Here is a 12,455-nt window from a genome sequence, read left to right as displayed (position 1 = left end):
AAAACACCAAGAGTGAAGCCAGATGTTAAACTACGGACTTCTGGTATTTATGTGTCAAGCAAGTTCCTCAATTGTAACAGATGTAGTACTCTGATGTGGGCTGTTGATAATAGGAGAGGCTATGCATGTGTGAGGTTAGATGTGTTTAGGAAATGTCTGTGCCTTCCAGTTGATTTTGCGGTGCACCTAAAATTGCCTAAAAATTAAAGTCCATAAAAAATTGGGAAACATAATTGGGTTGGATGGGAACTTCTATGGTAATATGACAACTCTGAAGGAAATATTTTGAATCTCTGACAGTTGCAGATTTTTTCCCTAAATGTTTATTTTCTCTTTACAATGAATTATTTTCCCTTTATTAATACACATATACCAAAGAGTTTATTTTTTCTTTCAGAAAAATGATAAGTCGGTATTTTCTTAGACTGGAGTTTATGAGTGTGTTGTAGGTTAAAAGCTACTATGATTATTCCTATTTTCCAAGTTGGTTGCTTCTTGGATCAGCCAGACTTGTGTGGCGAGTTGGCAGAGAGATCTCACTTTATTTGAAAGAAATATTACATTGAATATTTTTTATTCCAGGAATTCCTGTCCTACCCTGGAAACTATGCCAATAGCAGATGTCCTTGGGGCAAAACCTGGCTAGGGATCATGTACCATCTTGCTATTTTCTAAAGCTCTTTCAACTAAAAAATACCCACTTTTTTTGCAAAGAATTTTGTTTATTGAATATGACCAGGAGAATTAAGATTTATGTTCAACTCTTCAGGAACAACTCTATTTTGTAATTGAAGGAGAACCATATATTGCAAGTTGTATGCCCTGGATTTGTTCCCATTTTGTAAGCAAACATAGATGAGCTGTCAGTAATTCAACATTCATAAAGTGATTTGATCTCTTTTGTGCTCTATAAATCTGCAGTATTATATTTTTCAAATTAAAATTGAAATCATACATTATTCTGTGTAACAGGCTACCTGACATAACATGAACTTTGAAACGAGGACCCCTGTTCTCAACTGACCACTGAGTGAAAAATAAAGCATCTTTTAAATTGGATTGATTAAGTACAAAATATTCCTTTAAACCTTGCAAGCAAAATAAATGCATGAGCTTTAAGGTTCCCTTGACAACACAAATAAGGAATTATATTTTGTTCATTAAACATACTTTGTCACTCTGCAGTGTTAGTTATAAGAGTGTATAAATAAATGGATTTTAAAAGATGCAGATACTGTGTAACTCGGTAAACTTGCAATATTATGTTTTAGAGAAGAATGTAATGATCAGTAACTACTACACACACACACACACACACACACACACACACACATACAAGGCCCTAGGTTCTTTGCAAAGATCACACATACAAAAAATTCTAAAACCATTGATTTCTAAAGTACATGGTTGTCAGTAGATGACTCAGTTACAGTAGACTTTTATTACTGGTTATTAATTTGGTGATTCTCTTTTTCACACTAAACTGGTAATTTTCATGATTTTATTTGCATTTCACATGCTCACCTATTTAGGTGTCAGAGGCAAAGATGTTTGAAATTGGAAAGCCACATGCACAGGAAAAAAAGATATTTCATTCAGATGACTTCTGGGCCAAATTTATACTTCCTAGCCACACTATTACCCTCATCGATAAGATTCAATAAAATGTAAGATAAAATCAATAAAAAATAAAAAGCAATCATCCTATGAAACTAAAAATGAACAAAATATATTTCATAGTTGCATTCCCCCCCAAACATTTTTCGCTCATTTGTAGGAAAGAATCATGAATAAACAACAAATGGAAAAGTATCACAAGTTCTTCAGCATCTTACCTTTCCTATAACCAAAGTCTAGGAGACTTCTACCAAATAGGTGTTTATAACAAACTGTTCCACACCTCTGTGCCAGCCGGACTGGTGATTGTGGGGACACTCCTTCCCTTTCTCTTGCATCACTTTTTCCTTTCAAAGTAAAACATGTACTCTGTTTATATTGCTTGATTTATGTTACAAGCCAAGACAAAGTGAAACTGTAAAAGTCAGAAAAAAAGAAAACACATTTAGGACTTTTTGTTTGGGAGTTTCCTTGTTAAATTAGTCTCTACTGTTAAATTTCAAACACTAACACCAGTTGTGTCCATTATATGTCTAATCTGAACTCCAATAGATCACACTTTCTGGAACTTTGCTTGTTGGTCTTAAATCCATATTTTCCTAGTCTTGAATCCCTGCTCCCAACACTCTCTGTGTGGATTAATTTTGGCGTTGCAGCTAAAACCTAGATAGGAAATTGGGGGCTACATTTTTCTCTGTGTCATTTTGGTGATCCGCTGGAAATATCACATGGTTCATAAACATGAACAAGGTACTTCAATTGATCTCAATGATCTACTTGGGAATTAGAATATCTCCTCTGCAGAACAAAACAAATTTATAGACTATTACAGGCTAAATGTTTTGCTTGGACTTTTATCAGGATATTTTGACCCACTACCCTGGTACTTGGTTCCTAGTATAGCCTTGGGCTCCACTAAGGTAAATGGTGGAAGCAAAAGCTTAATATCCTCTCATGCAAGCTCTGAGTGGCTGCATGATGGTTTGCTGAGACCCTCAATATAAATCAATATTATCCTGCTAGAGTTACTGTGACAACATAAAGAAAACAAGCTATCATTACTCTACAGTGGAATATTCCTTGTGTGTGTGTGTGTGTGTGTGTGTGTAAATTATAAATATTACTTTTTCTCCCCACCTTCAGTTTTTAAAATGTGGTTTCACATTTCATTTAATGCTAAATGGTTCATTACATAGAGTAGCAACTCAGTTCTCTTATTACGGTGTTATCTTTCACTTTGTCAAAATATGTCTACTTGATAAGAAATCTGACAGAAGTTGCTTATGATGGGATCACTAACAGCCATCAGTTTCTCTCTAGCAAATGAAACTGTAACCATGGTGACGGCCTTTTTTTGCCAGAATGAAAATGAGACAGCACTCTGCTGCAGCCATTAGCAGAATACACAAATGTCCCTCAAGGCAAACATCTAAAGCAAATGGACTGCAAAGGAAGGAGCACTAATTTCTATTTATTTAGGATTTGTAAACCTAGCAGAGCAAGATATTAACAAAGGAACAAACAAAGAAAGCTTAAAAAATCCCTGCTGTTTGTGTTTTTCTTTTGGTTTATGAAACTCCTTGTTTCAAACCTAAAATACTCCGTTCTGATTTTCCTAGTCTAGTGTTGAATAATATCAACAATGTGCTTTGACTCTACCCCTGGATATTTCATGGTTTTTTATTCCAACCCCCACCCCTTGCATAAAAGGGAAAGAGAACTTAATCAAGTAGAAAAAGTACTTTAAATGATAAGGAGTTCCTCCTCTTTTTTTTTTTTTTTTTTTAAATGTGCATTTTAGGGAAAACTATCAAAAACGAAATACAAGATGTCCTTTTTCATATACTTTAATTTTCAAAGAGGCATGTTCATTCTGATAAGGTGCATAGAAGCTGATAATAAGTCTATTCTAACACTATCAGCAATCAGCCACAGCCTGCCAAGACCTTTCAAGTGTCAGACTCCTCTCACTGTCTTCTTATTCACCATTAGATCCATCTCACTAGAAACTACTTAGTGCATGCAGATATTCCTTCTGACAGACATGGCTTAGGTGAAGTTTCTTTAACCATCTATGATATAAGAAAATGATTTTCTAAAACTCATGCATCTAAAATTCAATATTAATTTAAAATGGTTTGTTTCTGCCTTTTTCTTTCTTATTCTCTTTTGTTAAAGACTTTTCTCCTTCTCCCTCTTTCCAGCCCTCCCTCCTTTCTTCTCAAATTATTCTAATGATTGATTAAAATTAATAATTTTCAATATTCAGTTTATTAAATGTACTGATTCAGCGCATTTGTTACATATGTTTACTTAATTTTTAATTTATGCCTTGATCAAAAGAGCAAATGACTTTGGTAGTAATCCATGAAGTCTTGGAGAAAATTCATGAATGGTCATTTATGTATACATTATTCCAGAATCCCTGCTGCCACCACAGAAAGGCATAGAAGTATTGAGTTCAAAAAATGACACTTGCACTCAATTTCTTATTCAGCATATCTGACTTAGTAGATTTCAAAATCCATTAAGGGCTATATTTATATAATTATCCTGTGGGATTGTCTTCTAATAACTACAGTACAAATTCTTTGCATACTCATCTCTGGAATGAGTTTTCTTTATTTGCAGTTTTCTTTTTTATTTTTTAATTGAGGGGGGTCAGGCCTCAACTATCTGTACACGTATTTTTTCTTGCCAACTTTTGGCGTCTTCCTCAAGGCACTGTAGACTGATGTGAAGATGCTTTGTGGTATAAAAACACGCCCCTTGCTGGGCATGGTGGTGCAAGCCTGTAATCCTAGTGACTCAGGAGGCTGAGGCAGGAGAATCACGAGTTCAGCAATTTATCAAGGCCATAAGCAAAACTTAGTGAGAACCTGTCTCTAAATAAAATATAAAAAAAAAAGGGTTCGGGATGTGGCTCACTGGTTAAGTGCCCCTGGGTTCAATCTCTAGCAGAAAGAAAGAAAGAAAGAAAGAAAGAAAGAAAGAAAGAAAGAAAGAAAGAAAGAAAGAAAGAAAGAAAGAAAGGAAGGAAGGAAGGAAGGAAGGAAGGAAGGAAGGAAGGAAGGAAGGAAGGAAGGAAGGAAGGAAGAAAGAAAAAAAGAAAGAAAGAAAAGAGAAAATCAAAAACTTGCCCTTGGCCAGATATTCACTAACTCATTCTTTTGTTCTTAAACTACAAGACATCTAAGGGACAATAGAGTATTTCTAAAATGAAACAAACAACAGGAAAGGCAGGTTAGGCACTGATTTTGAATCTGGGCATTGAGTTCCAATTCTCAGATGACCACAGACATTCTTTAGTTTTTAATAAGCCAATGCTCTTCATGGTGCGAAGACAGCAAAGATACTTTAGCATATAAAGATGAACAGACTAATCCATATCTCTAGCTTTCAAATGATTTTTAGAACTATTTTATAAAAATATTTTTTATTAATTTGCCAAATATATATCAAGTACCCCTTAATTTAAGACACAGACTCCAGCATATGAGAAAGGTTCTATACATGAATAACTCAAGTATCATAATAATAATAATCAAACTCTGAAGAAGATATCTGAAGAAGATAACTGATTCTTCAGTTCGTATCTGAGGAGGAGGAGGAGTGAGATCTACCCTTGGACAATGACAGTGGGAACAGAAAAGATGAGTTGGGGTCTAGAAATATCTAGAGTTAGAATAAAGGGGATATATTATAAGTAAAGAGAAGAAAAAGTCACACTCTCTCTGAAATTTCAGTTTTTGCTAACTAAATATAAAATATAATTTTTGATATGTAATTAGCTCCAGAAGTGTCCCATATGGTACAGTGATCAAGTGCTCAGACCTGTGTTGAAACCATGACTAGCTGTACATGCAGGCTAATTAAATACCCTCCCAACTTCTCAGTTTCTTTACTTGTTAAATTGTGAATATAACTATTCCTTGTGTATAGTGAGCTTCCAATAAATGTGAGTTATCATTATTGGTCCAGAGAGTAAGATGTAGTGAATTGTAAAAGTATTATCTACTAAGCACTTTTAGGAATGAGTCTTGGATTAATTCAAATTTCCCTAATCAGTTCTCCTCCAAGTGATGTGATAAGGAGCTTTGGCTAGGGGAGGTATCAACACATTGCTTCCTTAATCCACCAAGGAAATCTCAGTAGAACTGAGCAGTGTGCTCAGTGATTTCCTTGTTGTTTGTATGTTCTGCAGCAAGTTTCTCACCTCCTTGGGAACTTAACAGTCCTTCCACCCACAACCTGTTCTTTCAGAGCCAACCTGTTATTTAGCACTGATGTCCACACAGAACCAATGAAATTAAAAGCAGAAAATTATAGTGTCTAGAAGATGCCCATCAGGACAGGTTTCCATTTTCTAACCATTTTCTAACCCTCTCACTTCTCTCTTCTAGGAATATCACAGGGAGGTTCAGAATGAGAAACAAAGAAACAGCACTATGACCACTCCTGCTCTTGGCCAGTCCTTTCTCCATGAGACTGAAGGTCTTCCTTCTTCAGTTGACTAGATGGGTGCTTGGTCACTCAGCCTTGGTCACACCTCAGTTAGATGCCTTGGAATTAAGCCATGCCACAAGCCTGTCCATGGCCTTAAGTCAACTTTGTGAGCATTTCTGTCTAGTCTGAATCAACCAAGGAGAAAGATAAAATTCTAATAATTCTTTGTGTCCCTTATAATTCTAAAGAGGATATCAATGACCTAATTCTCACTTTTACCCACCACCATGTAAACCTAACATCTCAAGCTCAACCCAGAATAAAGCTGTTGCTTCAAATGAAAGTGAGAAGGATTTGCAGGTTGCCATTTACTGTATTCATTGTACCAGAAGGCCACTTTCTGTAGTAGGTGACTTCGTAAGGAAGGTGAATGCACTTTAAAATGATTCTGATTCCAAAGTTCTTAAGGACTGGGCATGCACCCCTTAAGAGTGAAATCTAGTACTTATTTCCTTTGCTATGACTCCAGGGCAAGAATCTTCTAGAAGATTTCTGCCTGGAGAGTTTTACTTCCCAGAGGCAGACTGATCTTAAATTCTAAAATTGGCAGTCCTCACTCTAGTACTCCCCAAATTCTCCCTTATAAAACTTGCCTAACTTTTTAGCCACACCATCTGCAGAAACTACTTTCTCACATTGTCATTTGAAAACCCAATTCACATATAAGTATAAGTAATGATTTATACAGAATTTATATAAACTATTTACTTTCTCAAAAGCAACTAAGAGGAGAAGATCAACATGTTCCAAATGATGTTATGCTATGTACCATCATTAAAATGCTTTAGGGAAAATCAACTTTCCAGGCAACCCCAAATCACCGCCCATTTTTCCAATCCATAAGGCAGGTCTGACAATGTACACATTGGACTCTGAGCTCATTGTGTTAGGCATAGAGAAGACTGAAAGCAAATACCTCAACTAATTCACTCAATGAGAACTTGCTCTTATTTCTACTGTACTAAATTGACTAGCCATGCAAAAAATAGGATTAACTGTCCAATTAGAATCTCAAGCTTTTTTTTTTCAACAATTGAGCCTGCCTATACAAGGAAGTTATTAATAAAATAAGCCATTAAATTCAAAATAGACAGTAGTTAAGTTGGGAACTTCCTTCTTCATCAAATCACATTTCGACTCATTTAAAAGCAATACCAAGCTTCCAGCTTTCAAAATAAATGAAGGCTACTCAAGAAATGCCTAACACCCATAAAAATCTGAGCCAAGTGAGTGTTATTTCAGGCTGGTATTTATCCCAGGGGTAGAGTTTTATTGGAAGCATATGAGAAACATGAGTATGTTTCAATGCATATCATATTTATTAAAATATTTTTTAGCATTTTTCTGTTTTTCTTGGCAACTTAGAAGTTCATCCTTCAAATAAATTGTTATGAATGTATGAAAATAATGTATATTTAGTTTATATTCCTTAGCAGTGAATATTCTCTTTTAACACATTTCTTCTTTATAATTATTGACTTTTTTTCTCTAATCCTAAAAGAATCACAATCTTTAACTCTATACGCCGGTGCATTGGTGGCAAATATTCACAGTAAGAATTTTAATGATCTCAATTAAGATGAAGTGATCAAAGGTTTTCAGGAAGTTGAGCATGAGACAGACCTCAGAGCCTTATGCTCAATGCTCTTGTAACAAGTTAGAGTCTTCTGAGTCATAGGGATGATTGGAAACTTCAAATTTTATGGTATAATTCCAGTCCTTTCCTTATTTCTAGTTTTACAACACCCTGCTTGCATGATCACAACAAAGATGTCTCCCCCATGTTAATTCATATCTACTTCATCCTATATAGGGTCATTTTTCTACTCATGTCCAGACAATTCCCCACATATCCTTGTTCCTCCATGATGGCCTCCTCCCCTCAATATTACTAGTTTTAATGAATGCAGCAGAAAACCACATTCTTACAAAACTTTTCATAATTATGGAGAAAATACAAGCTTACCATCCAGTCTTCCATTTATGGATGTCAATGTGATATTCATAATATGTCCAGTTATGCTACTCACAAAACATTTTGGAACCAATATAATGTTTTCTTTTAATTTTATATCATACTGAGGAAATTATTGGATAGAAGTCATAAAATGCTTTAGATAATAAATGATAGATAATAGCTGTTTACATTTTGTTCATAATTTCATATATTTAGCCACTTAACCTGTGAAGGCTGGACAGGCTATAATTAGATTAGTTGAAAACATTCTTGTTCTTGATCACCACAATGTAATTCATTTTTAACTTTCACTCACTACATATATAGTTTTCTGAGCATGTTACCAATTAAAGTACTTCAAGTTTTTTCTTCCATATACTATTTTCTACATCCTTGAAATACCTTAAAAATTGAAAAGAGAACTGTAACAGGGGCTCACTCTTGCCAAGAACCTTATGAATTGTTTAGAGGTATTTTAAAGGGTTATATCAACTCATTTATTAGCTGTCCAATGCTCCTATTTCCCATGTGTGGGCTCTAGACCATCTCTTATTTCTGTGGTTTAAATTTATCATGTGGTTGCTTTTCTTAGACCCGCTACCTCTGCATCTCACATGTTCTGAAAAATACTTGCACCCCTTTCTGATCCCTTTGGAATGTTTTCTCACAGGATCATTATATATGCAGGCTGATGAATTTTGGGAAGAAAACAGTTCTTGCATGTGTCAAAAATACTACAAATTCTTGATCATTGAGACCTTCCTCTGCACTGGATCCTAGAGATGGTAGGCTACTAATAGGCTTCAGTAACAAGAGATATTGAGAAAGGTATATGGTAGGGTTGCAGTGCCTTCCCAAACAGGTGCTGGAAATATGTAAAACTGAACTGGGGAATAGGAAAAATAAAATGGCTGAATAGTGAAGAACCTGGTAACATCAGTCCATAGCTCTGGATGTGCAGAACCTTCACTGCCTTAGATTCTTGGAGATTTTTTCCATTTTTTGATTCATATTCATATTTCTTAGAGATAAAATATGATCACATTATTCCTGACCACATGTACTTTATTTTGATTTGACACCATCAACTCTTCAGAGTACTTATAACTAAGGAAAGGTAGATAGTGGAGAACACTAGAATGTATAGGGCTCACCATGAAAAATGCTAAAGGAATGATACCAATACAGATTGCTAAAGGCTCAGAAGACACCCACTCTTTCTGGAGGTAGAAGGTTTTTTTTTTTTTTTTTTTTTGGCATCTGAAATGGAATTAATAAAACTTTAGTGGAAAAAGTAGTAGAAGAAAACCATTCTAGAGAAAGAAACAGCCTGAATAAAAATCATGACAGAATAAACTCTGTGAGTATGAATTTTGGAAGCAGTGATGTGGAACCAAAATAGTTTTCACAATAGAGAAAATTTAGAATCTCAGTTCTAATATGAACTTTGAGTATTTGGACTTGTTTTTAATACTTGAATCTACACTTATAAGTTAGATATGTTTTTCTTCTCATAGAATTATTGTATTAAATAGAAGAATTATTGTATTAAGTAGAATAATAGAAGAAGAATACTTGGTGACAAATTAAATGTTCTATAAACCATAGCAATCCATTAAAGGATTTTTTTATGAAAGTCAGTGTCATAATTTGAGCTGCCTTTTTATTTTCCTAAGCACAATTTCTTGAGGTAAAAAGAAGAGAAGATATTTTCCCCAATGTTGAAATTTGTAGAAAAATATTTAATTGCAGGATTAATACAAGTAAGATTGACCTCATATAATAAATGACTAGATAGAGATTATGTCCAAAGACATTAAGACCTGAAACTTCAACGATACTATTAATACAAAGAACTTTGAGTGTATGGAAATCAGTGCTTAAAGTGAAATAAGGATATCATAAAAGCTGTGTATTTAGCTAAGAAATATATAAGAAACTCAGTTAGTTTTCCCACAAAGTATTCACAAAATCAAATTCATATTTGAGATTATTTGATGTATCCTCCTTACTTTCCATTGAGAAGTCTCAAGAGCAGACTTATTAAGACAGTGAGGAGACAGGAAGATTGAAACTAGATCCCTAGTTAAAAAAAAGAGAGAGAGAGAGAAAAGAGAAAAAATCAAAATGGATTAAACCCTAAATGTAAAAACTTTGAGACTGCTAGAAGAAAACATGGAAAAACTCTTCAAAACAGACACAGGTGATGACTTCCTGAATAGGACTCCAATAACTCAGGAAATAAAAGCAAAAATAAACAATGGAATGTCATCAAATTAAAAAGTTACCGCACAGCAATGGAAACAATAAATGGTGATGAAGATACAGAATGGTGGAAAATCTTATCAACTATTCTTCCTGTAGAGGATTAATATTCAGCATATATAAAGAATGCAAAAGGCTTAACTCCAAAACAGAGGTACTCAGTCAATAAATGGGCCAATGAACTGAGTAGACATTTCTAATAAGAAGAAGTATGAATGAACACTAATTCCAGGAAAATGTTCAACACCTTTAGCCATCAGGAAAATGCAAATCAAATTTACACTGAGATCTCACCCCCGTCATAATGGTAATCATCAAGAATTAAAAAAAAAAAAAGAATGAAACCAGACCCTTATCTCTCACCATGCACAAAAATCAACATAAAGTGGATCAAAGACCTAGGAATTAGAACAGAAACTCCTAAAAGAAAATTCAGGGTTAACACTCCAGCATACAGACAAAGCAATGATTTCTCAGTAGAACCAAGAGTTAATAAACAGGATGACATCAAATTAAAATGCTTCTGCACAGTAAAGGAACCAATTAGAAATGTGAAGAGAAAACCTACAGAATGGAAGAAAAATTTTGCCAGCTACTCTTCTGACAGAGAACTCAAAAAACATTAGGCCCCCAAACCAAATAACCCAATTAATAGAAGAACAAATGAATTAAACTGACACTTCTCAAAATAAGAAACACAAATGCCAACAAATATGTGAAAAAATGTTCAACATCATTAGCAATTAGGGAAAATGCAAAACAAAACTACAATGAGATTTCATCTCACGCCAGTCAGAATGGCAGTCATCAAGACTACAAATAAATGCTGGAGAGAATGTGGAGAAAAAGGAACACTTTTACAATGCTGGTGGGATTGTAAATTTGGTAATTTCAATGGAAATCTGTATGGAGTTTCCTCAAAAGACTAGGCATGAAACCGCCATATGACTCACCTTTATCACTCCTCAGTATTTATTCTAAAAAATTAGTCATCATACTGCAGTGATACAAGCTTAGCCAGATTTGTAACTGCACAAATCACAAGAGCCAAACTATGGAGCCAGTCTCGGTGTCCATCAACAGATTAATGGATAAAGAAAATGTGGTATACATGCACAATGGAGTTTAATTCAGCCATAAATCAAAATGAAGTTGTCATTTGTAGGAAAATGAATGGAACTAGAAACTGTAATGTTAAGCAAAATAAGTTAAACTCAGAAGGTCAAGGGATGAATGCTTTCTTTCATATGTGGAAGTTAGAGAGAAAAAAAGGAAAAGAAAGTTGGGGGTTTATCTCATGGAAGTCAATGGGACAGGGAGGAAGAAGGAGGGAAGAGGAAAGTGCTGGGGAGTGATATTGGCCAAATTATTACAGTTTGGGTATGTATGAATACGTAACAACAAATCCCATCATTGGGCACACTACAATGCTCCAATTAAAAAAATGCCAAAAAAAAATTGCTGGTGAGGATGTAGGGGGAAAGGAACCTTTACACACTGTTGGTGGAAATGTAATTATTATATCCACTATGGAAAAAAGTATGGAGTTTCCTTAAAAAACTAAAAACAGAACTACAATATGATCCAGCTATGCCACTCTGTGGTGTATATACCCAAAGGAATTAAAGTCAGCATGCTATAGACATACCTGCATGTTTATCACAGCTTACTTCATAATAGCCAAGTTAATGGAATCAATCCAGGTGCCTATCAAGGGAAGATAGGATAAAGAAAATATGATATATAACACAGTGGCATTTTATTCCATTGCATCCACAAAGATGAAATCATGTTATTTTCAGGAAAATAGATGGAAGTGGAGATCATAATGTTAAGTGAAATGAGTCAGACTCAGAAAGACAATCCAGGCTCATAAGTGCAATCCAGGAAGGAAAAAAAAAAAAAAAACAGACAATGTGAAATTGGAAGAGAGACCTTTTCTTTATTAAAGAAAAGGAAGGAAGGGGTGGAGGAAGGTTAATGGGTGATTTGATAAGATCAAAGTATATTATGTGCACATATGAATGTGCCACAATAAAATCCATTTTTCTGTATAATTAAAATGCACTGATAAAAATAAAGGACAGTGATGTCTATATGTCATTCTCTT

Source organism: Sciurus carolinensis, chromosome 1 (assembly GCF_902686445.1).
Source record: "Sciurus carolinensis chromosome 1, mSciCar1.2, whole genome shotgun sequence".
NCBI classification, from domain to species: Eukaryota; Metazoa; Chordata; class Mammalia; order Rodentia; family Sciuridae; genus Sciurus; species Sciurus carolinensis.
This window is presented reverse-complemented; position numbering follows the sequence as displayed.